The 27,152-nt window shown below is 45.1% G+C and overlaps 1 protein-coding gene across 3 annotated transcripts in view; it reads right to left on the bottom strand.

Annotated features, from left to right (window-relative positions):
• Positions 1 to 27,152, bottom strand: part of LOC130277059 (forkhead box protein A4-like) — a 403,578-nt gene that overhangs the window by 29,842 nt on the left and 346,584 nt on the right. Inside the window, exon 1 of one of the 3 annotated variants that reach the window (XR_008845360.1) lies at positions 4,915 to 5,013. The exons of the other annotated variants lie outside the window; for them this stretch is intronic. The gene's annotated coding sequence lies outside the window, so the exon portion shown is untranslated. Of the gene's footprint in view, positions 1 to 4,914; positions 5,014 to 27,152 lie in introns of those variants that run through there. 3 annotated transcript variants of the gene reach the window in all.

The following is a 27,152-nucleotide window of genomic DNA, read 5'->3' as shown; positions in this document are numbered from 1 at the left end:
TACTAGACTTCCCATTCATACCACTGGCACTCCCACATACACTCCTATCATCCACAACACTACTACACCCATCATTCTCACATCTAGCACTCTTGTTCTGACTAATAGATTCTGGGCTGGCTGGGACTTGTAGTATAGCTGGCGTCAGTAAAGTCTTTTGTGCTGGATTAGCTGCTGGCTTCTCCTTCATGGCTGATGTTACTTCCTGAGTCTGGGGCTGCCCCACTCGGTGCACCCCAGCTCCTCCCACAGTCCCAGCACCTACTTTGCCCGACCCCACAGGCTCTGCGGATGATCCCGGCACCCGGACACTCCCCCCCTCCTCCTCACAGGGGAGTGCCCCGCAGCGATGTCAATGCCCACAGCACTCGGGGAACCGCCCCCCAAGCACACACCAGCAAAACTCGCCTCTGGCACTTGGACATGCCCCCTGCCACCCTGGGGCGGTCCTGTAGTGCCAGAGCTGCCCACCATGAGCCCATCCTGCCCCTCCCTACTGGCAGGATGGGTGGGCTTCACATCTATTGCGTCCGCAGCCTTTTCTGATGCCATGCTGTACCCCCCCCCCATGATTGCTCCGTTCCATCGCAGAAACGGGGTCTGGCAGTCTGGGGGGCCCAACAGCCTGAACCAGCTTCACAGCTGGCCAAGACTGCTTGAAAGGACAAAACACATATTGTACAGATTCTTGGGTCTTCTGCCTCTTTGACTTGTGCTTTACTCCCACATCCTCACACAGGTCATCTCCAAAAGTAAAATGCTGGAGGTGGGCTGGGGACTCCTGCATCACTATAGCCCTAAGCAGTCCCCCAACCTCACTCTCCACATCCTCCTCTTCGCTATCACTTAGCGGTAGCGCCACCTGTGCCGGCTCGATGTAACTGCCCTGGGACCGGGTGTCAGAGGGAGTAGGGACAGGCAATGCATCATCTTCCACAACCTGTACACTTTCCTCCAACTTCTCCTTCTCCTCCTTTACACCATCACCACCATCCTCCCTTTCTTCACCGCCACTACTCTCCCCAACATCCACCTCCACTTTCACCTTACCTGGGTATTTCATGGTGGCAAACCGGTCATCATTCTCTAGCTTCTCCTTAAGGAGACCGCTCCCCTCCAGTATCTCTCCTCTCCTCCAGCTTCACAATCTCGCTTTTCAAGGCAGTGATCCTCTTTTTTTTTTAGCTCTGGCCTGTTCTTTTTGGACCCCGTGTTCGCCAGATTCTGAGCCACATGTAGATCCTCTCTGGCCATCCTCAGCTCCTTGCCATTGTATTCCGCAAACCGTGCTGCCATGTGGGAGCAGAAGGGGGAGCTGGACTCCTTGGGCCCTCTTTCAGACCACATCTCCACACTTTTTCTCCTCGCCTTCCTTCCACTGGTAGATCTGTGGCTGGCACCCGTCGTCTGGAGAGCAGAGCCTGCATTGCTGCACACTCTGCTAGATCTTCTCCCTCCGACCGGAATAATGGCTGTCGCTGTGTGCTCTCCATCCCCCACCAGCCTGGAAGAAAAGGAGGTGGAGACCCGGGGCTCCATGCAGGAAGGCCCTTCCCAGGAGGCTGCCACACTCCTGGGAAAGGCTGATGGAAAACATGCTCTGCTGGAAGTTCGTGGAGCTCAAAAAGGGACACACCCATACACTGCTCACACTGAAATGCTATTGGCTGTGTGTAGCAGGATAAGGGAGGAAGTTCTGCCTGTATGGCTTAAGATGATGTCACGCCTGCTGGGTAATGCCCCTTCCCAGCCCGTGAATCTGACTGAGACTGAGCAGAAAATACAGAGCAGTACACTGGGGGCAGTGTACTGGGAGGATTATAAAATGTACTAGATCATGATAGGTACTCTATAAGGTTTTCCTATTTTATATCTCTGTTTTTTGTCAGTGGATGGATTTCTGTGTATGTTCAGAGACTGGTAATCCTGATTGTATCCAGTTGACACAGTTACAAGAGAGACTTCTTTAAGGGTGCGTTCCCACACGGCGTATTTCACGCTGCGCAAAATTTACGGCAGCAGCGGCAAATACGCTGCGTATTCCTTGCTCACTATACACACAGGGCTTTCCAGAGGCAGCCCTATGCGTGTAGTGAGTTTTAGAGGCGGGGCTGTGTGCAGGCATGACTGTGACACGCGGCTTCGCCTCCAAAACTCACTGCACACATAGGGCTGCCGCCGGAAAGCCCTGTGTGTATAGTGAGCAAGGAATACGCAGCGTATTTCCCGGGGTCCGGGGTCACACCCCCTCCATTCATGTTTATGTTTCTGCTGCGGAAATTCCCCCGTGTGCACAATTTAGCAGAATACCATTGAAATAATGAGACTCTGCTGCAGCAGGATTTCCAAACAGAATATTCCTGCGGAATTCCACTCAGAAATCACACTGTGGGAACATAGCCTAAGATAAGCCATCAATATTAGATCGGCATGTGGGTCTGACTCCTAACACCCCACCTTACAGCTGACTGAAGGATCCACCACACTGGTGTGAGCATTGTAGCTTCCTAATATCCGATGAGACACAGCTTTGTATATCAGGTGGTACTTGTACCTGGTAGTGCAGTACATCCCTTTCACTTTAATGGTATGCCAGTCCCTGTACACACAGCTCAAGGTCTTATTTTGGCGGTGGGAGTTCTAATGGTATAGTGGCTTAATTCTAGCTTCCGACATCATGAAAGGTCATGCATATGTCTAGAATCTTCGCCTCTGACCAGTAAGGCCACCTTCGTATTACGATTTTTTGCATCCAAAAAGTTAATGCGATAATGTTGACAAAAAGTATACAACACATGCACTTGTTTTTGTGTACTAAAGTTTTTTTTTGTTTTGTTTTTGTCAAATAGATTTCAATCTTATCTGTTTTTAACATTTATGGCTATGTACATCTTATTAAATTTTATAATTGTACATTTTGATCCGTTTTAATTATGTACTTTTCTTGGGGGGGGGGGGGTGATCTAGAAACATAAAAACACAAGTGTGAAAACATGCTGCAGTACATCTGACAATGCAATTTTTAAATGTTTGATTTGATTTTAATGCAGAGATCATGATGTGAATGTGGCCTAAGTGCTTGTTCACACCAGCGGATTTGGCCATGGCCCTGAATAGAGCTTCCATCGTAGAGGTGAAAGAGGCCTTGGACCAGTATTTCCCAACCAGGGTGCCTCCAGCTGTTACAAGACTAGAAATTCTAGCATGTCTTGACAGCCAAAGGCTGTCCCGGCATGCTGGTAGTTGTAGTTTTGCAACAGCTGGAGGCACCCTGATTGTGAAACACTGCTTTAGACGTAAGCACCATTTTAGTCCGATTTAGTCTTATAGTCCGATAATTATGGCATGTGGAAATTTTTACGGTTAATGTTTTTCTTTATTCAAGAAAAAGAGACAAGAGAAAGGGGTCATTCCAGAATCTTTTTATTTTTTATTTGACTATGCTACTGTTATTTGACTATGCTACAGGGGCTGTAAATTTAGCGTAGTTCATAATATAGTGTCTGTACCTGTTTGTGAAAGTTTTCTCACAATTCCTCTGTGATTATCGCCTCAATATTTATTTTTAACAGCATACATAATTACGAATTTCTCGGGATTTCCATTGTGTGGAGACCTGACATCACTAGTCAGATGATCAGAGGGAGCCAGTCCTGCTTTAATTTAGCAGCAACTGTAGGCCCCCTGTTTAGAAAACACTGGCCCTCTGCAACACGATGTAACATTTTTTCCCGACGGACCCGATATGTGGATTCTCCCAAACCCGAAAAAGGGGCGTAACCTGACATTTCTGAGCTTTCCCACGTATTTATAAAGGTTTCCAATCCGAATTTGTTCAATTGTTGTGGATTTTTTCCCGACAACTCAGAGGAGTTGGAAACCAAAACCTACAAAACCCACGTGCGACAAACAGGATGCGACATAATAATAAATACCAGGGGAAAAAAGCAGTCGGGTAAGAAAGCAAGATAGACTTACAACCCGATTTTCTAAGTAAATGAGGGCCACTGTGTTTCAATGGGTGGGGTGGCTAATGTGTGGAAAGAAGGAAAGGGACCTCAAACTTTCAAGCATGAAACTGTGGGATGTGTAGTTTAGAGAACAAAATCTAATAGGAAATTCTCAGTTCTGGCATATAAGTACTAAAATCATCTTACGGTGGATAACCCCTTTAAGTTGTTCTTTTCTGTCTGACAATAGAAAAGAACAACTCAACTTCAGCACCTGATAAGTACTGGAAGGATTAAGATGTTTTAATAGAAGTAATTTACAAATCTGTTTAACTTTCTGGAGTCAGTTGATATGAAAAAATAAATTTGTTTTTAACTAGAATACCCTTTTAACCCCTTAAGGACCCAGCCATTTTACACCTTAGGACCCGACCATTTTTTGAACATCTGACCACTGTCACTTTAAACTAATTAATAACTGGGATGCTTTTAGTTATCATTCTGAGATTGTTTTTTCGTGACATATTCTATTTTATTTTGGTGGTAAGCTTTCGGCATTACTTGCATCCTTTTTTGGTGAAAAATTCCCAAATTTCATGATAATTTTGAAAATTTTGCATTTTTCTAACTTTGAAGCTCTCTACTTGTAAGGAAAATGGATATTCCCAATAAATTAGATTTTTATTCACAAATACAATATGTCCACTTTATGTTGGCATCATAAAATGGACATATTTTAGCTTTTTGAAAAAATTAGAGGGCTTCAAAGTAGAGCAGCAATTTTCAAAAATGTCATGAAAATTGCTAAATCTGAAGGGACAGATGTTACAAAACTACAACTCCCAGCATGCCTGGGCAGTTTAGGCATGCTGGGAGTTGGAGTTTGGCCTTCCTAGTGGTTGCCACAGTAAAGATCACTTTACTTTCACTTTCAATCCCCCCCCCCCCCCCACCACTTCCCTACCTGAGAAAGGATCCAGCAGTCTCCAGCGACGATCAGCTGTTCCCAGGCATCTTCAGGTAAGGTACCCAGCCTCCATCTTCTTCCCACGATCCCCTCGACATCCAGGGGTGGCCAGAACAGGAGGGGGTTGCCATGGCACACCCACTGTCCTGCTCTGCCATTGGTCAGAATCAATTCTGACTAATGGCAGGGGATAGGAGGAGATCGCAGCATTGCAACTTCACTCCTACCCTGCAAGATGATCAGCCCGGAATAGGAGTAAATCGCATGTCTGAATTGACATGCAATTTTCTGCGTTCGCCGACATGGGGGGGTCCCGGGACCTCCCTCGGCATTTGCACGGCATGCCTGCTGAAGGATTTCAGCAGGCATGCTGTTCCGATCTCCACCCGGTGAGTGGCAGAGACCGGAAAACGCCATGACGTACTCATACGTCATGGGTCCTTAAAGCCCAGGGTGCGGAGACGTACGCATACGTCATGGGTCCTTAAGGGGTCAAGATTAGTGTTGCACATTATCTGCCACAATTTTAAGATTAAGGGGGTATTCCAGGAAAAAACTTTTTTTTTTATATCAACTGGCTCCAGAAAGTTAAACAGATTTGTAAATTACTTCTATTAAAAAATCTTAATCCTTTCAATAATTATCAGCTGCTGAAGTTGAGTTGTTGTTTTCTGTCTGGCAACAGTGCTCTCTGCTGACATCTCTCGCTTGTCTCGGGAACTGCACAGAGTAGAAGAGGTTTGCTATGGGGATTTGCTTCTAAACTGGGCGGTTACTGAGACGTGTCATCAGAGAGCACTTAGACAGAAAAGAACAACTCAACTTCAGCAGCTCATAAGTAAAGAAAGGATTAAGATTTTTTAATAGAAGTAATTTACAAATCTGTTTAACTTTCTGGAGCCAGTTGATACTACTACACCATGAAGCGCCTTTTGCTTTCTTTCAAGCTTTAGCAATTGATCTCCTGTTAAAATTAGAATTTCTTTTTTAGGACCTGTGTAATGCCTTATTTCTTCTGTGGCAGTGCTGCCAGGGAATTCAGCACTTAAAGGGGTTCTCCCTTGTTTATACTGTTTTTTGTTATTATGTTTGTGTGTTATGTGTGTATAAGTATGTGTTTTTTTATGTGTGTTGTGATTATGTATATATGTATTTTCTTACCTTTTGTGAAGATCCGGAAGCTGGCCCCTTTTTCTTCCAGCGGCTTGCTGTGTAACCTCGGCCTCCGCCATGTTGTGTTCGGTAAGTGGGATGTCGGGGGGTGTGTTCTTGCTTCTGTCCTTCCTATCTTCTGACGTCCAAGGCGAATCTTTTCTTCCTGTTTCTTTCGTGGCTCAGCGGCGAATCTGCGGCCTCTTCCGGCACATGCACAGGTAGTTTTTTTTTTAACCAAAACTGTCTGTGCATGCGCGAGTACGCAAGTACTACGCTAAGAGCGTGGCGTACGTTAGGTCTACGCTAATAGCGTAGCTTCGCGCAAGCGCAGACAGTTTGTCAATTAGAGAAAAAAAACTTTATTGGTAAAAAAAAAAAAAAAACTACCTGCGCATGCGCCGGAAGAGTCTGCAGATTCGTCGCTGAGCCACGGAAGAAACAGGAAGAAAAGATTTGCCTCGGACGTCAGAAGATAGGAAGGACAGAAGCAAGAACACCCCCCCCGACATCTCACTTACCGAACACAAGATGGCGGAGGCCGAGGTTACAAAGCAAGCCGCTGGAAGAAAAAGGGCCCAGCTTCCGGATCTTCACAAAAGAGGAAATACATACCGTATATACTCGAGTATAAGCCGAGTTTTTCAGCACGATTTTTCGTGCTGAAAACACCCCCCTCGGCTTATACTCGAGTGAACTCTCCGCCCTCAGTTGTCTTCAACCTGCGGACCTGCAGATGTTTCAAAACTACAACTCCCAGCAGCCGATGGCTGCCCGGGCTTGCTGGTAGTTGTAGTTTTGAAACATCCGGCGGTCCGCAGGTTGAAGACCACTGTATCAGACATTAACAAGCGGTGATGATGAAGGTGGGGGGGGCCTGATGACATGTGGTGATGATGACAAGGGTATGATGAAGGGGGGTGTGGGATGATGACAGGGGATGATGAAGGGGGGTGTGGAATGATGACAGGGGATGATGAGGGGGGGGGTGGGATGATGACAGGGGATGATGAAGGGGGGTGTGGGATGATGACAGGGGATGATGAAGGGGGGGTGTGGGATGATGACAGGGGATGATGAAGGGGGGGTGTGGGATGATGACAGGGGATGATGAAGGGGGGGTGGGATGATGACAGGGGATGATGAAGGGGAGTGTGGGATGATGACAGGGGATGATGAGGGGGGAGTGGAATGATGACAGGGGATGATGGGGGGGGGGTGGTATGATGACGGGGGGATGAGGGGGGGAGTGGGATGATGACAGGGGATGATGAGGGGGGGTGTGTGGCATGATGACAGGGGATGATGAAGGGGGGGGGGTGGGATGATGACAGGGGATGATGAAGGGGGTGTGTGGGATGATGACAGGGGATGATGAAGGGGGTGTGGGATGATGACAGGGGATGATGAAGGGGGCGTGTGGGATGATTAGAGGGGGGATGATGACAGGCGGTGATGATGAAGGGGGGATGATGACAAGGTGATGATGATGAGGGTGTTAATGACGGGGGTCTGGATGATGACAGGGGGGATGATGTATTTCCCGCCCTAGGCTTATACTCGAGACAATAACTTTTCCTGGGATTTTGGGGTGAAATTAGGGGCCTCGGCTTATATTCGGGACGGTTTATACTCGAGTATATACGGTATATACATAATCCCAACACACATAAAAAAACACATACTTATACACACATAACACACAAACATAATAACAAAAAACAGTATAAACAAGGGAGAACCCCTTTAATGGATAATGCAGGGGATTGTTAAAAGTGAACAATCCCTTTAAAAATATCTTTTCAGCCAGTTATGTGTCAGATTGATTCATTTGGATTTTCCTTTTTTCTCTCAGTTATTGTATATGTCAAACAATATCACAGGGGATTATGATCAGGGCCGAACTGGCCATCGAGCAAACCAAGAATTTGCCCAGTGGCAGACTCGGACTGGGACCAAAAATAGGCCCAGGCATTTTAGACCATGCAGCCCATTATTTTGGAATGGTGGTCAGATTACTGGGACCCGCAGCAATCACCCTGGTTCAAGTGGCTCTCCAGCTGTTACAAAGCTACAATTCCCTGGAGATGATAGGAGTTGTAGTTTTGTAACAGCTATAGAGCCACTGATTGAAGTACAGCTTTACCTATCAACACAGTACAGTTTTACCCTTTTATGAGGTGAGCTTAAGACTGGCCAGGGTAAATCAGTCCAGATCAAACCAGGATGTGCCAGTGGGAAAGTCACTGGCTCAGTGATAGGAAACAGAGGGTGGCTTTTAATGGTCCATACCATAGTGGGGTACCACAGGGGTAAGTTTTGGGTCCTATTCTATTTATTATATTTACTAATGACCTTGTAGAGGGATTTTATAGTAAAGTGTCAATCTTGGCAGATGATACTAAGCTCTGCAAAGTGGTTAATACAACAGAGGACAATGCACTATTACAAATGGACCTGAATAGGTTGCAGGTTTGGGCTAAGAAGTGGCAGATGAAGTTTAACACTGATAAATGTAAGGTTATGCACATGGGGAAGAAAAATCCAGACTGAGAATATGTATTAAATGGGAACACTAGGGAACGACTGACATCGAAAATGACTTAAGAGTTTTAGTTAACAGTAAATTTAGCTGTGGCGACCAGTGCCGGGCAGCTGCTGCCAAGGTAAATAAAATCATGGGGTGCATCAATAGGGGCATAGATGCCCACGACAAGGAAATAATTCTACCACAGCACAAATCACTTGTCAGACCACACATAGAATACTGTGTACAGTACTGGGCACCAGTGTACAAGAAAGATATAGTGGAGCTGGAGAGGGTTCTAAGACAGGTAATAAGGAGAATGGGAGGACTACAGTAGCCAAAAAGAGTATCAGAATTAGGGTTATTTAGCTTAGGGGCAACCTAATAACTATAGAAATATATCAGGGAGCAGTAAAGACTGCATCTAAAGGAAAGAAGGTTTTTACACCAGCACAGGCAGGGGTTCTTTACTGAAAGAGCAGTGAGACTATGGAACTCTCACCCAAATGAAGCGGTCATGGTGATCTCGATAAAATAATTCAAAAGGTGCCTGGATACAAGTGATAATATTACAAGTTATGAAGAATTTGTGGTTGAATTTGAAAAAACTCTGTTTTTTTTTTCAACCTTATGAACTATGTTATATCACTGCAGAATTTAGAAGTGACTAAAGCAGTGATGAGACAGTCAGGGGAATACACAATAATATCAATGACCAGAGAGACATCTTTGCTGTTCTTATTCCTTTTAATTTCTTCTTCATTTGGTCCAGATGCCAGGACTTCTTCCAGCTATATCTTCCTCTGCAAAGTTTGACATCAGGACATCATTAGTTCCTTACTTTGTTAGAAGATCCTCATCCACTCTAAAGGCAATAATCATTATAACCCTGACCGATACTGGGCCCCCTAAATATAACGCTGCCAAACATCATGCCCCATGAACATAATACTGCAGACTTCTCAGCCCCCCAGACCCCACTGTCCTCTTCTCCTCCAGATGCTTCTAACCCCCCTTACCCCTAAATCCTTCTGACTGCTCTGCTCCTTCTTCTCCAGACCCATCTCTCCTCTTCCGTCCAGGGCCCTCTTATTGTGGCCTATCTCACCTATGGTGTGGAGCTCTACAGACCTAGATGGCACTTCCTGAACACACACGTCAGGGGTGGTAGCAGATGTGCACGTGTCACGTCTGCTGTCAGCAATCACTACTGCTCTTAAAGTGGAAGTGTCCCTGCCGCTGATAGAACTTGGGGCCTAGTGCTAAACAAAAGTGAGGCCCGCTTGCAAAGGCCAAACAGAGCAGCCGGAGCCGCAGATATGTTTTTTGTTATTTTTTGTTTTAAGTGTAGTTTTGGGCAGTTGCACTGCCCGAAGGATGGCTTGGCCCATTATGGGAAAAGTTCCAAGATAACATGTCATTTATTTATGCTAATCTGTGCTCATTCCGGGTTAAGTAGTCATGTGGGCCATGCAACTCATTGATTGACAGCTATTTGTGCATATGGAGAGCTGTCAGTCACTAAGTTGGACTGTCAATTACTTTGAGCCAGGCTGTTTCAGTAAAGTGCTGATCTCACTATTCTATGCTATGTAGAATCCTATACCCAATGGCAGAGATGCTGTCACGATTCGGCTCACAGGTAGTGGATCCTCTGTGTCAGCGAGGGATTGGCGTGGACCGTGCTGGTGGACCGGTTCTAAGAGGCTACTGGTTTTCACCAGAGCCCGCCGCAAAGCGGGATGGTCTTGCTGCGGCAGTAGCAACCAGGTCGTATCCACTAGCAACGGCTCTACCTCGCTGACTGCTGAGAAGGCGTGGGACAGAAGGACTAGGCAGAGGCAAGGTCAGACGTAGCAGAAGGTCGGGGGCAGGCGGCAAGGTTCGTAGTCAAGATGGATAGCAAGGGTTCAGGTAACACAGGCTTTGGACACACTAAACGCTTTCACTGGCACAAGGCAACAAGATCCGGCAAGGGAGTGCAGGGGCAGTGAGCAGATATAGTCTGGGAGCAGGTGGGAGCCAATTAAGCTAATTGGGCCAGGCACCAATCATTGGTGCACTGGCCCTTTAAGTCTCAGAGAGCTGGCGCGCGCGCGCCCTAGAGAGCGGAGCCGCGCGCGCCAGCACATGACAGCAGGGGACCGGGACGGGTAAGTGACCTGGGATGCGACTCGCGAGCGGGCGCGTCCCACTGTGCTAATCGCATCCCCGACGGCCATGACAGTGCAGCGCTCCCGGTCAGCGGGACTGACCGGGGCGCTGCGGGGAGAGAGACGCCGTGAGCGCTCCGGGGAGGAGCGGGGACCCGGAGCGCTAGGCATAACAGATGCTTATGTTTGGTCACATATAGCAGAAGAAAATGAATAAAAAGTGTAAACCAAAAATGTCCATCTTAACAAAAATGGTACTGATAAAAACTACAGATCACGGTGCAAAAAAAATGAGCCCATATACATAGAAATAAAAAACTTATAGGGATCAGAATAGGACATACTGATTTTGTTTGAGAATAAAAATCACTTATTATAGTACAATAATAGAAAAACTCAGGTATCCTTTTTAAAGAGTACCTGTCACCAAACTAAACTTTTAATATAGTCATGGCCGTAAATGTAGGCACCCCTGAAATTTTTCTAGAAAATTAAGTATTTCTCACAGAAAAGGATTGCAGTAACACATGTTTTGCTATACACATGTTTATTCCCTTGGTGTGTATTGGAACTAAACCAAAAAAGGGAAGAAAAAAAGCAAATTGGACATAATGTCACACCAAACTCCAAAAATGGGCTGGACAAAATTATTGTCACCCTTTCAAAATTGTGGAAAAATAAGATTGTTTCAAGCATGTGATGCTCATTTAAACTCACCTGGGACAAGTAACACTTGTAGGCAATATAAAAATCACACCTGAAGCAGATAAAAAAAAAAGAATCTTTGCATTGTGTGTCTGTGTGTGCCACACTAAGCATGGACAACAGAAAGAGGAGAATATTGTTTAATTTCTTCATTAGCGGTATTACAGAAGGTCTCGATGGTAAGGTATGTCTTTTTTTGCTGATGACACAAAGATATGTAACAGGGTTGATGTTCCTGGAGGGATCCGCCAAATGGAAAAGGATTTAGGCAAACTAGAAGAATGGTCAGAACTCTGGCAACTGAAATTTAATGTGGATAAGTGCAAGATAATGCACCTGGGGCGTAAAAACCCTCAGGCAGAATATAGATTATTTGACACAGCCCTGACCTCAGTATCTGAGGAGAGGGATTTAGGAGTAATTATTTCAGAAGACTTAAAGGTAGGAAGACAATGTAATAGAGCAGCAGGAAATGCTAGCAGAATGCTTGGATGTATAGGGAGAGGTATAAGCAGTAGAAAGAGAGAAGTGCTCATGCCGCTGTACAGAACACTGGTGAGACCTCAATTGGAGTATTGTGCGCAGTACTAGAGGCCGTATCTCTAGAAGGATATAGATACTCTAGAGAGAGTTCAAAGAAGAGTTACTAAACTAGTACATGGATTGCAGGATAAAACTTACCAGGAAAGGTTAAAGGACCTTAACATGTATTGCTTGGAAGAAAGAAGAGACAGAGGGGATATGATAGAGACTTTTAAATACATAAAGGGAATCAACATGGTAAAGGAGGAGAGCATATTTAAAAGAAGAAAAACTACCACAAGAGGACATAGTTTTAAAATAGAGGGGCAAAGGTTTAAAAGTAATATCAGGAAGTATTACTTTACTGAGAGAGTAGTGGATGCATGGAATAGCCTTCCTGCAGAAGTGGTCGCTGCAGATACAGTGACGGAGTTTAAACATGCATGGGATAAGCATAAGGCTATCCTTCATATAAGATAGGGCCAGGGACAATTCATAGTATTCAGATTATTGGGCAGACTAGATGGGCCAAATGGTTCTTATCTGCTGACACATTCTATGTTCTATGAGAAGAGAACTGTCTGAGGATTTGAGAAAATTAATTTGTAGTATTGGTAAGGGTCCCACGCAAACCACGCTTGGCGCAAAATACCTTCCAGCATAGACAGATCAAATAATAAAGCAATATAAAGTGCTCAGAAAATGCCTAAAAAATAGCTTTTAATGATATACCATATTTATTGGCGTATAACATGCACTTTTTAGGCAAAATTTTTTAGCCTAAAGTCTACCTGTGTGTTATACGCCGATAAGCCTCTGCAGTTCAATGATGCACATCAAAATAAAGATTAATTAGAATATTAATGCATAACCATCCTATAATTATAAGTGTTTGTTTCCGAGGGCCCCGTAACTTGTCCCTTCACCATCCCTGCCAGAGTCCCTCCTATCTTTGGCATCTCCACTGTTTATACACTCTATTTTTATTTGTATTCAACTACCCTGTAATCCCATATTATGTTGTTGTGCATCGGTATCGCCACCAGATCTCCAGTATCAGCTGAAAATCTGCATGAAACCATATACAGTGGTCCCTCAACATACGATGGTAATTCGTTCCAAACGAGCCATCGTTTGTCGAATCCATCGTATGTTGAGGGATTCGTGCAATGTAAAGTATAGGAAGCTGTACTCACCTGTCCCCGCCGCTCGAGATGGTGTCCCCGGGCCTCCGCTGGGCTCTCCGCTGTCTTCTCCGGTCTTCCGCTGTCTTCTCCGGTCCTCTGCTGTCTTCTCCGGTCCTCTGCTTTCTTCCGCAAGGCCTTACTGGGCCTGCGTAGAGACATCATTACGCCGCTGCGTACGCCATTCCTATTGGATGACATGCGCAGCAGCGTATTGACGTCATCGGAGAGGGCCGAGAAGACACCGGAAGACCAGCACTGGACCCAGAGGGCACCCCGGAGCATCGTGGAGGGGTAAGTAATACTTACCGCACCACACGGGGAACATTAAGCTGCTATCCAGCAGCAACTTAAGCATTTGGCGCTGCCGGATAGCACTTAATGAGATAAAAAAAAGCATTGTATGTCGATGCTGACATCGACATGCGATGGCCTCTGAGAGGCTATCGTATGTCGATTTGATCATATGTCGGGGCCATCGTAGGTCGGGGGGTCACTGTATTCTATTCACCTATGATCATTTGCTCCATGACACTGCATGATTAGATCAGTTTACATGGCCCGGCTTACCTCGCCCATTCCCTCTGAGCGCGTCAGCAGATGAGTGACATGTCGTTCATACATAATTGTCCATGTGCCCAGAAGTGAGGTCAGACGCCACTACCTCACTACACCAGTGAGTAAGCCGGACATCTCCGGCTCCCTGCGCCACTGCAGGGATACCCTCCAGTCTCCAGAGATACTGTCTGAACCATAAGTAGGAAAAGCTCTGTATCTACATGGCTCTACTTCATTTCCTATTCAGGTCATAATACTGAGCAAGCATTTTCTTTGTGTCTTTCTTCTATGGGTGGACTTGCATGCTCATATACCTATATTCGTTGAGTGAACATTTGGTGGCTGCTTAGATGAATGGTGGACCAGCTACTTACTGTAATGGAAAGCCTCTCTATAGGGAGAGTTCTCTCTCTGTTTTATCTTTACAGGATTACTGTCCACCTGTCCACATATGTGTTACACCTATATCATTTGCTGTGTACATATCTTTGTGTTTTTGGTCTGGCTATTATCCAAGTATACCTCCCTCATAACTTCATCTCCAATCTGATGGTAGAAACGCGTTGGTGGTTTATTACTTGTAGCACCTATGGACTAGTAGGCCGCTAATAGTTCCAATGAGTGCTTGAACATTTAATGGTATCTGTATCCAACCATTGGTTTGTTATTCACATGACACAATTTTGACCCCTGATTTAAAGTACCGTATATCATTAAAAGTTTTTTTAGGCACTTCCTGAGCACCTTATATTGTTTTATTATTTGAGGACTTGAGAACCAAAATTGTGGAAAAATATCAACAATCTTAAGGTTACAAGTCCATCTCAAGAGATTTAGATTTGCCTTTGTCCACAGTGCGCAACATTATCATGAAGTTTGCAACCCATGTAGCTACTCTCCCTGGGCATGGGCGAAAGAGAAAATTTGATGAAAGGTGTAAACGCAGGATAGTATCGATGGTGGATAAGCAGCCCCAAAAAAGTTCCAAAGATATATTCAAGCTGTCCTGCAGGCTCAGGGAGCATCAGTGTCAGCGCGAACTATCCGTCGACATTTAAATTAAATGAAACGCTATGGCAGGAGACCCAGGAGGACCCCACTGCTGACACAGACATAAAAGCAAGACTACATTTTGCCAGAATGAACTTGAGTAAGCCAAAATCCTTCTGGGAAAACATCTTGTGGATAGATGAGACCAAGATAGAGCTTTTTGGTAAAGCACATCATTCTACTGTTTACAGAAAACGGAATGAGGCCTACAAAGAAAAGAACACAGTACCTACAGTGACATATGGTGGAGGTTCAATGATGTTTTGGCATTGTTTTGCTGCCTCTGGCACTGAATGCCTTGAATGTGTGCAAGGCATCATGAAATCTGAGGATTACCAATGGATTTTGGGTCTCACTGTACAGCCCAGTGTCAGAAAGCTGGGTTTGCATCCGAGATCTTGGGTCTTCCAGCAGGACAATCCAGCCCAAACATAAGTCAAAAAGCACCCAGAAATGGATGGCAACAAAGCGCTGGAGAGTTCTGAAGTGGCAGCAATTAGTCCAGATTTAAATCCCATTGAACACCTGTGGAGAGATCTTAAAATTGCTGTTGGGAAAAGGCGCCCTTCCAATAAGAGACACCTGGAGCAGTTTGCAAAGGAAGAGAGGTCCAACATTCTGTCTGAGAGGTGTAAGAAGCTTATTGATGGTGATTGGAAGTGAATGATTTCAGTAATTTTTTCCAAAGGGTATGCAACCAAATATTAAGTTAAGGGTGCCAATAATTTTTTTCAGCCCATTTTGGAAGTTTGGTGTGGCATTATGTCCAATTTGCTTTTTTTCCTCCTTTTTTGTTTTAGTTCCAATAAATGGTACTAATAAACAAATATATATAATACAAATATGTATTATATATATTTGTTTATTAGTACCATTTATTATTTTTGCATGATTATTCGTTGTTCGAATGTATTTGATATACATTTGTTTGTAAACTTTATGTCTAGTCTTTGTACATGTATTTTTTCTGGCACTGATTGGTCCGTAGTGATCAATGGTCCCTGCTGTAACTAATTAGTGCGGTGATAAAATGCACTGCTTTGTTGTTCTCACCTTGAAGCTGCTTACTCCTATACTTATCCTTGGGCCGGAGGGCTGCGGACACCTTATACTATGTGCTCACCATTGTTGTGTATGTGCTTACACAATTTCACCAGGTGAGCATCTTACATGCCTTTGTAAACACTTTATAATCCTCTTTTATTACACCAGTTTTTTCCAGATATATGTTGGTGTATAAGGCAGGAAAGTCTCCCAACATATTTGCCGGGAGGCCCATAGACTTTTTAGGACAAATGCACATCCATAAGTAAGGGTCAAGTTTTGTGGTTCCAACACACAAGTTAATATTGCTATTATTTAAAGGGGTACTCCGGTGGTCAGCGTGTTTTCAGTTTTTGACTTACCCTATTTGTTTTGTTTCATTTCTATTCTTGATGTTTAGCCTACTCTATTTCCATTATTTGTTGTCTTTTTATCCCCCACTTTGTTTTCCTATCTTTGCTTCTATTTTCTGTTTCTTGCTGTGCTGAAAACTACAAATCCCAGCATGCCACATGCCTTGCTGGTTTGGGGCGGCTCCTTTTTTGTTTGTTTGTTTGTTTTGCCCTTTACACATCCTACTATTTTCCCGGGTCGGTCCCCTTATACACAGCACACTAATATAATCAGCCCTGGTTGGGATACACTGTCATACACACACAAAAGGGACTACAACTCCCAGCATGTGTCATTCATGAGTCTTCAGTCTGTGGTATAACACCAGCATGCTGCCTCTGTAGTCTCCTGGGGGTTGTAGTTCACCATACCTCTGTAGGGCATACACCAGTGTTTCCCAACCAGGGTGCCTCCAGGTGTTGCAAAACTACAACTCCCAGCATGCTCTGACCGCCTTTGGGCATGCTAGGAGTTGTAGTTTTGCAACAGCTGGAGGCACACTGGTTGGGAAACATTGGTGTAACATGATGTGTATGCTGAATAGGCTAGAACAATGTTTCCCAACCAGTGTGCCTCCAGCTGTTGCAAATCTACAACTCCCAGCATGCCCAAAGTCTGTCAGGGCATGCTGGGAGTTGTAGTTTTGCAACAGCTGGAGGCACACTGGTTTCTAAACACTAGCATACAAACACACAACAGGGACTACAACTCCCAGCATGTGTTATTCAGGAGTCCCCCCTCCCCCTTCACATATAGAAATCATTCCCAGTATGAGATTTATTCCCCTGCAGCCCATACATCCCCAGCCTGTGCACCTTATCATCCTCCCCTTCAGATAACACGTATCTTCTCTGTGTTCCTTCTCCTGTGCAGACCTGCATCCTTAGAATACAAAGCAGGGGGAGGGGAGATGAGGAGCTGTGTACTCAGCTGGATTAGATGAGGGGGCGTGGCTAATTTTTCTCATGCAGACAGAGAAAAAAAAAAGTTGTAACATCTTGTCCACAACAGAGTCAGAACTGTGGACAACAGTAAAAGAAAACCCTCTGAACTACAGAACTTCCTGCCCAACAAACAGGTAAGAAAAGCACACACATGCTGCCAAAACATATAACACATGTATAGTGCAAAAAAAACTAAACTTACAAAGAAGATGCCATATAGTCAAAAAAATCAACCACGGAGTACCCCTTTAAGGAGAAACCAGGGATTATAAACTGAAGATTTTATGACAGTAAGCAGCTTCATGGTAAACACTAAAGATTTTTGAAAAATTTGATTCGGCCGATTCACCGAATTTCCCCCCAAAATTTTTTTCGGTACAAATTTATTCACGCCAAATCGCTATTAAAAACTGCTATTTCTGGACAAAAGAGAGCCTCAATAGGGGTGTAGAACACTTTGCCTTGCTGTAACATGCATGCATAGTGAAATAATACTGTTATTCAGTATGACATGCAGATCAGAGGCGTCGCTATTAGAATCACTGTCACAAAGAAGCACAATAACAGAGCCTGGAGGTGGCATCAGTATGAGGAGACCATATAGTGGCTGAATGACACAGAGTGCAGGTGGCGGCAGCATGAGTAGACCATATAGTGGCTGAATGACACAGCCTGGAGTTTGCGGGAGCATGAGGAGACCATATAGTGGCTGAATGACACAGCTTGGAGGAAGCGGCAGCAAGAGGAGCACATATAGTAGCTGAATGACACAGCCTGGAGTTGGTGGCAGCATGAGGAGACCACATAGTGACGGAATGACACAGCCTGGAGGTAGCAAAAGCATGAGGAGAACATATAGTGGCAGAATGACACAGCCTGGAGGTGGCAGCAGAATGAGAAGAACATATGGTGGCAGTATGATACAGCTTGGAGCAGGCATCAGCATGAGGAGAACATATGGTGGCAGAATGAGACACCCTGGAGGTGGCATCAGCACAAGGAGAAGATATGGTGGCAGAATGAGGCAGCCTGGAGGTGGCAGCAGCAACATCAGGAGTCCTGAAAGTGACCTGGTGACAGAGTGGTGCGGTGGGTGGCAATACCAGTACCCGGTGACTAAGGTGAGTGAAAAAAGGAGAACTTGGCAGCAGGCAAGCGGCAGGATCAGAATAGTAGCTGAGGCTGGTAGGCAGAAGAAAACAGTCTCTTTTGTAAAAGTGTTAGTGTGCACAAGTAAATATTGAGGATATGCATTACGTAAAACTCAACTTTTAATAATATGCTTAGGATAAAATATATGGACCCAAAGTTTCTTTTTGAGTCAAACAAAAGGAAAGGTGTGCAAAAAACACCATGTTCCACCTACACCATCAAGTATTGATGTGATCCAAAGACCTCTAAAAAGGTGGAAGGGAACAACATATGGTCCATTGTAACTGGTGGGGGTAGAAACATCCCCTGTAAGGCCCTACTCTCGCATTATTAATTCCCTTCCTGGCAAGTGTTACTCGCCCTAAAAAGGGCGGCCCCACACAGGTACCTTTCCCAATTTCCACTTACAAACACTGCCATTTCCCAGGGTTTTTAGGTGGTGGTGTAGGTGGCACTTGGTGTTTTCCAAAAAAATTTGGTACATATATTTTATCCTAAAAAAAAGTGAAGTTTTAGCTAATGCATATCCTCAATACTTACTTGTGGTCTGATGCCGAGGAATGTCTGTAACTGGGGAGCAGCATCTGCACTATTCATATTTGTGAAGTATTGGTGTGGCACCATGGTCAATCTACTCTGATGCATCAGGCATTGGTTTGTGGAAATCCTAGCTGAACCATGCCTGATTTATCTCCACAAAGGTCAGTCTCTCCACATTTTTTGTGGACAGAAGAGTTCTCCATGGGGTTACTATGGCCCCCGACGCACTAAACACCCACTCTGAGGGCAAATTACTGGCCGAGCAGGATGTTTTTTTTCCAGGGCAAACTCTGCTAGTTGCGGCCACAAATCAAGTTTGGCTGCCCAGAAGTCCAACGGATTTTCAAGGTGTGTTTGCATAGTAATGTCAAGGTATGCCACCACCTGCTGGTTCAGGTCCTGCTCCAAGTCTACCTGCTACTGATTAGTTGCTTCACTGTGCGGGTGAAGAAAGCTGCTCATCAGCTACTGTAGACTCAGGCTGCTGCTGATGAAGCTGGTACTGCTCCTGTCACCCCAACCCTCCCAAGCAGCCATGGCAGTGGAAGGTGAGCACAGAGGGCATGCCGAGTCAGATCTGCGAGAGGATAGACGATGGTGCAGATAGGCATCAGCCAACTGACTACGTGGGATGTCTCTGAAGTAGGTCAGTTTGTCCTCCCTCTCAGTGGGTGTAAAAAAGGCCCCCATTTTGTACGGGTAGCGAGGCTCCAATAAGGGAGAGAGCCAGAAGTCACCACTCTGCCGAATGATGACAATTCGGCGGTCACTATGTAAGCAAGTGAGCATGCATCGTGCCATTTGTGCAGGGACTCCCTGCCTCCATCTCCACTGCATACTGCCACGGTGTGTCTGGGTCCTCTGTCTCGCCTTCCTCATAACCCTCTAGCTCCTCTAGGTGCTCCTGCTCCTCCTCTCCTGTCAGATGACTAGAAAAACCACCCATCTTGCAAAACCTAAACTGTGCTCCTGCTCCTCCTCCTCCAGTTCAGCCCCCACAGGGCTCATTTGGCCGTGAGGTGTAGGCGCCACTTCTCCAGTGCCCTGACCAGCCATCATGTCCAACACGTGTTGTAGTAGATGAAGCAGTGGAATGACGTTATTCATCCTGTAATCCTGGCGACTGACTAATAATGTAGCTTCCTCAAAGGGCCTGAGCAAACGGCAGGTGTCATGTATGAGCTGCCACTGGTTGACATTGAAGTTACACAGGGGATTCCTCCTATCCGCTTGGATCATCCAAAAATCGGTGATGGCTTTTCTCTGTTCGTATTGTCGGTCCAACATATGGAGGGGGGAATTCCAACGCATGGAAATGTTGCAAATCAGACTATGTTGGGGGATACCGTTCTGATGCTGCAGCTCAAGGAGGGTGTGCATTGCGGTGTACGCGTGGCTGAAGTGCATGCAAAGCTTCCTTCCCATTGGTAGGATGTCTTGCAGATGGGGGGAACAGTTCAGGAACCGCTTGAAAACCAGATTGAACACGTGTGCCATGCAGCGCGCATGTCTGACTTTCTTGTCGCAGCGCAGACAAAATGTTCTTCCCATTGTCGGTCACCATGGTTCCCATTTCCAGTTTTCGTGGAGTAAGCCAAGATTCGATTTCATGATGAATGACTTTTAGCAGTTCCTCCCCAGTGTGATTCCGTTCACCAAGGAAAACCATTTAAAGAACAGCGTGACACTGCCGTGTCCTGCACACATGTTGTGCAGGAGGGGCACTGAGACTTGTCCGTGCAGTGGAGGCTGAGGACACGGTGGAGAATGAGGAGGCGGAGTCGCACACTGTCACAGGACCAATGGCCTGAGAGCATGGAGGCGGAAGTGGCGTGACCTGTCCAAGTTGCTATTTTGGCTGTGCAGGAACCACATTCCCCCAGTGGATTGTAAAGGACATGTATTGTCCCTGACCATAGTTACAGCTCCACACGTCGGCGCTGCTGTGCACTTTGGTACACACCGCAGGCTCAAGGACTGGCCCACCTTCTGTTCCACAAAATTGTGCAGGGCTGTTACTGCCTTTTTCTCAAAGAAATGATGGCTTGGGACTCTCCACCATGGCTCGGCACAAGCCATCAGTTCTCTGAAAAGTGCAGAGTCCACCACTTGAAATGGAAGGGACTGCAGCAACAGCAACTTGGACAGGAGCACATTCAGTTTCTGCGCCGATGGATGAGTGGGTGCATACTGTTGTCTCTTTGACATGGCTTCGCCGATGGATTGCTGGCGGAGCATCTAGAGCGACAGAAGATGGGTATGACACACAGTTCCTTTCGGCTGAGGTGTTGGAGACTTGGCTGGCTGAAACAGGGAGGGGCGTGCCACTGGGTAATGCAGAAGGCTGGACTACCACATTGGAGCCACGGTTCTCCCAGGCCGCTTTATGGCGACGCTGCATATGTTGAAGAAGGGTCATGGTGCCAATATTGGGACCCTGGCCACGCTTCATCTTCTGAAGACCCATTTGCATGTGGCCAGGTTAACACCTCCGTTTGCTTGATGGAAAACTGCCCACTAGCTGGGCAGTAGCTGCTGACTGTCCTCTAGTAGATCGTCTTCCCTAAATAGTAGAGCTGAAACCACAGCATAAGATATTTCTGTAGGGGAGGGAACAGCATAGGACAGAGGCAATGGGAGCCATGCCAACTGAGGGTTGCGCCTGAGGAACCCACCGACTGTTGACTGGAGGTGTCAGATGTCACTTGTGATGAAGTGGATAACCGTGTTAACCAATCGATGATGGCAGATGGGTTGCTGGTCAAGACACGACTGCTAGCTGATACCGGGAGCTCAGGCCTCTCTCAGCGACTCCTGCTGCCATTTGCCCCTATTTTTTACACAAAAATTTTTTTGTAGCCCCATTCTTTTTATTTTTATAAGGAAAAAAAGACCCCCAAAATTTGTAGCCCAATTTCTCTCGAGTATGAAAATACCTCATATGTTGACATAAAGTGCTGTGCGGGCTCACAACATGGCTCAAGAGGGAAAGAGCAACTGTGGGATTTTTTAAAACAAATTTTGCTGTCAAGGCTTTTGGGGGCCATGTTGCATTTAAGCCATGGTGCCAGAACAGCAAAAAAAAAAAAACATTGTATACTCTTTTTGAAACTACACCTTTCCAGGAACGAAATAAGGTGTATAGTGACCCTTAACACCTGACAGGAGATTAACAACTTTGCGTTGAATTTGGATGTGAAAATTTTTATTTTTTTTTTAACACTAAAATAATGGTGTTATTCCAAATGTTTCTTTTTCACAAGGAGTAATAGGAGAAAATGCCCCCCAAAATTAAAAGCCCCATGGAGTATGGAAATGCACCATATGTTGATGTTAAGTGCTCTGCTGGTGCACTACAATGCACAGAAGAGAAGGAGCAACATTTGGCTTTTTGAAAGAGAATTTTGCTGAAATGGTTTTTGGGGGCCATGTTGCAGCTCGCCAGAAGTCCCCAGCGCACCAGAAAAACAACAAAAAAAAAAACATGGCATACTATTTTGCAAACTACACCCCTCAAAGAACATAACAAGGGGTATAGCGAACCTGAACACCTCACAGGTGTTTGACGACTTTGCATTGAAGTTGGACATGAAAATGGAAAATTTGATTGTTACCTCAAATTTTTCTTTTTCACAAGGGATAATAAGAGAAAATGGACCCCAAAATTCGAAGCCCAATTTCTCCCAAATTAAGAAAACGCCCCATATGTGGACGTTAAGTGCTCTGCTGGCTCACTACAGGTCTCAGAACAGAAGGAGCGCCATTTGGACTTTTGAAGAGAGAATTTAGCTGAAATTGAAGTCAGGGGCCATGTGCATTTACAAACCTCCCATGGTGCCAGAACAGCAGAAACCCCCCACATGTGACACCATTTTGGAAACTATACCCCTCCTGGAACATAACAAGGGTTACCGTGAGTACTTACACCTCACAGTTTTTTTTGAACAGTGGGCCATAAAAGTGAAAAATTTGATTTTTCGTACTATATTGATAGTGTTACCCCAAATGTTTCCTTTTCACATGAGGCAATAGGGCAAAAGGCCCCCAAAATGTGTAGTGCAGTTTTGCCTGAGAAAGAAAATACCCCATATGTGGATTTAAAGTGCTCTGTGGCACACTGCAATGCTCAGAATAGGAGGAGCACCATTGGGCTTTTGGAGTGAAAAGTTTGTTGGAATTGAAGTCGGGGGCCATGTGCATTTATAATGCCCCTATTGTGCAAGAACAGCAGAAACCCCACATATGTGACACCATTTTAGAAACTACACCCCTCAGAGAATGTAACAAGGGTTATGGTGAGTACTTATATTTCACAAGTTTTTTCAACAGTGGGCCGTAAAAGTGAAAGAATTGATTTTTAAAGGGGTTATCCAGGAAAAAACTTTTTTTATATATCAACTGGCTCCAGAAAGTTAAACAGATTTGTAAATTACTTCTATTGAAAAATCTTAATCTTTTCAGTACTCATGAGCTGCTGAAGTTGAGTTGTTCTTTTCTGTCTAAGTGCTCTCTGATGACACGTGTCTGGAGAACTGTCCAGAGTAGAAGCAAATTCCCATAGCAAACCTATTCTGCTCTGTGCAGTTTCTGAGACAAGCAGAGATGTCAGCAGAGAGCACTGTTTCCAGACAGATAAGAACAACTCCACTTCAGTAGCTGATAATTATTGGAAGGATTAAGATTTTTTAATAGATTGAATAGATAAATAGAAGTAAATTACAAATCTGTTTAACTTTCTGGAGCCAGTTGATCTAAAAAAAAAAAAAAGTTTTTTCCTGGAATACCCCTTTAACACTGAATTGCTGGTATTAACCACATTTTTTTTAGTTTCACAAGTAAAGAAAAAAAGTAGAGAAAAAAAGCTCCACAAAATTTGTAGCGCAATTTTCTACAGAATAATAAAATACAGCGGTAAAGCACTACTCAAGTGCAAAACAGGGCTTAGGAGTAAGACAGAACCAATGAGATTTGAGGCCTAAAGTTGTGCTTTGCACTGCAATGGTTGAGGTTCTGACACAAAATCTGAAAAAAATAAAATAAAATACCCCGGCAAGTGACCACAATTTTGAAACTACACCACTCAAGGAAGGTAACAAGGGTTACAGTGAGTACTTACACCTCATAGGTTTTTTGAACAGTGGGCTGTAAATTGAAACATTTTATTCTTTTACACTAAAATGCTGGGGTTACCCAATCTTTGGAGAAATTGGGTTACAAATTTTGGAGGGCTTTTTCTCCTGACTATGGAAATACATCCACATATGGGGTAACATGCTGGGCGGGCTCACAACAAGTCATAGAGGTCTGTTTGCATTTGAGGCCTATGGCATATCAGTAGCTCACGGTTACATACATTCATAGGAAAATACAAAAAAGTAACACCCACATGTGACACCATTACAGAAAGTACCCACCCTGAGGAATGGGTATAGGGCTAAAGAGGACATTTTTAATGCACGGGTGTTTCCTACATTTATTTTCCAGGAATGGATCAAGGGTAGCTTTTAAAAATTTCAAACTATGCTCTGCTTCATTTTTCTGGGAACAACTAACACGTGACTCCGAATTGTCGTCTGGAAATACGACAGAGCTCAGCGAGAACTATTCGCATTTGAGGCTGATGTTTCTTACGAACCTAACAGTTACATGCATTCAGAAGAAAATACAAGCCTATTACAAACAGTACACACCCTAGGGAAGGTGTGTAGGGTTAAAGGGGAGATTTGGAACAAACGGGTGTTCCTACATTTATTTTTCTAGGAATGGAAGAAGTGTAGTTTGGGGAAAATGAAAATTGCTATTTTAGTACTGATATGCCAACTATTTTCCCAGAAAGATGACCCAGAATATAGCCAAAAGTAAATATGATGCCTGCCCCATTCTGGGAATGTGATGCGTGTGTCCGTCCCTATTCTGTTATCTCAAATGCGCACCCTGCTAAGGTGGGGAGAGAGCGCTGTGCATTTCTGGCAACTGCAAACCCCCAATGTTGTTGACTCTGTGTCCCATGACCCTTTTTTTGGAGGGGAGGGGAGGGGAGATATAATCAGGGGTATTGGGAAATCGTTTTTTTTTTTTTTTTTTTTTTTTTTATGGGGTGGGGGTGTTTGGTTTTAAAATTTGGAAGACAATGTACTCTGGACTGGTACAGTCGAATTCTGGGAAGTTAAAATTAGGGAAAAGGATTAAAATGTAGTGCTCCATGGAAGTGTGATACTCCCTGAAGCAGATTTTAATGCAGAGACCCGGATGATCGGGGCAAGTGTCACATTGAGTGGTGGTGTCCTTTCGAATCCCCCTCCTGTGACACACTCTGCATTTTTTCTGGGATCGTCCCTTCTTTCCAGTGTGGAGGACCTCACCTGGAAAATGTTGGCTGGGGGATGATCCGGGGAACCGAAGTTCCAGAGGTGCTCTGATCCGCTCTTTGGCGGTCAACAAAGATTAGGGCATTTAGAACAACCTCTTGGAACTGCAGGAATGTCCCTGTGTTGCCAGCATACTGGGACAGTACATAAGAGTTATACGTGGTAACCTGTACAATGTAGACCGCAACTTTTTTGTACCATGCCCGTGTTTTCCGCATGGCATTATATGGCTTGAGGACTTGATCAGAAAGATCAACTTCCCCCATATACTGATTGTAGCCCAGAATACAATAGGGCTTGAGGACCGGTCCCACTGTACCTCACACAGGGACAGAGGTTTTGTCGTTCCTATCAATTGTGGTGATTATAAAGACATGCCTCTTGTCCTTATACCTTACCAGCAAGAAGTTTTCATGGGAATAGGCTAGGGACTCACCCCGGGAGATAGGAGTCTGCAGGGGATAGGAAGGAAGGCCTCTTTTATTCTTCCGGACTGTCCCACAAGCGAGCGTGGATCTGGCAGAGAGGGATGTGAAGAGAGGGATACTAGCGTAAAAGTTATCCACATTAAGGTGGTAACCTTTATCTAGCAATGGGTGCAAAAGGCCCCAAATGAGTGGAGGGACATTCTGGGGTTCAAGACGGGAATCTCGTCCCTCATACACTATAAACTTGCAAGTGTACCCTGAGGTAAACTTGCAAGTGTACCCGGACGTCCTCTCTCCAGTATTGCCTGACCCTTTTTAACTAGGCCCATATGCAGCACAAGGCCCCAAAAGGTCCTCATTTCGGCTGCACTGACTGTGAACCAGCCACCAGGCCTAGCTAAAAAGAAGACTGGGTTTGCGGTGACGAACTGTAGTGCATACAGGTTCATCTGGTCAACCATCAGATTGACAAAGTCGTCACTGAAAAAAATACTGAAATAGTCCATTTCAGTGAACCCGACGATGTCTTGATTCCTGAGTCTTGATTCCTGAGTCTCCAACAAACTCAGGAATCACGGGCTCGTGGTCCGCTAGCCAGACAAGTTCACCGGTACCAGTAAACTTGTCTGGAAGGCTTGACTAGTATAAGCACTAGGGGGACTTATACGTGCATGGGGCACAGGGTCAGGAGCAGAGGAGGTTTGCGGCCTCGCATGGCGACGTCTCCACCACCTTGGTGGCTCATCATCAGAAGATGATGAGGAGGACGCTGAAGAAATAAGGAAGGTGGTGTCTTCCTCTGTGGCACTTTCAGTGTCAGACGCAAGTATGGCATATGCCTCCTCCACTGAAAACGCCCTGCAGGCCATTTCCCTACTATAATGGGGGTGAAGTGTATATATGTGTGGGGGGAAAACTTGGTGTATTGGTGTGTGTGCTGCGTGTGGTGTGAGACATCCTATCCTAACCCGCCCTAAACTACTAACTAACTAACCTGCCCTAGGAACAAAAATATAAAATAAAACTAAACTAAATAAAGAACTTCTAAAAAGCCATGTGCCAAAAAAAAAGCGTTTATCTAATCTGTGGTGTGCACACTGATTAGCGCTTGGTGGCGGCAGGGGGAGCAGAAGTGAGTGGGAGTCCGGCCATACTGGTGGCACATACACAGATCCCCACACAAAAAATAAATCAGAAATAAATCAGGATCCTTTGGATAGGGGATAAAATGTCTAAAGCCGGAATACCCCTTTAATAATGACTCTATGATTAAGCGCCAATGGCGTGTATTTCTGAACCTTTGTATGCAACCTTCCATATTGTTTTTTCTATACATCTATGGTGCTGGACAGCTTTCTTCTCTGTTGCATCTAAGTTGAAGCCGTGGGCGGTGTCGGTGGGTCCGAGCACAGGTATGTGCATTAGAACGGGTAAACGTGTGTGCATTAGAACAGGCTGCTATAACCACTATTTAGGCTAGGTTCAGACTATGGAATCTCCGGGCAGAAAATTTCC

Source organism: Hyla sarda, chromosome 6, assembly GCF_029499605.1.
Source record: "Hyla sarda isolate aHylSar1 chromosome 6, aHylSar1.hap1, whole genome shotgun sequence".
Taxonomy (NCBI): domain Eukaryota; kingdom Metazoa; phylum Chordata; class Amphibia; order Anura; family Hylidae; genus Hyla; species Hyla sarda.
This window is presented reverse-complemented; position numbering and strand designations above follow the sequence as displayed.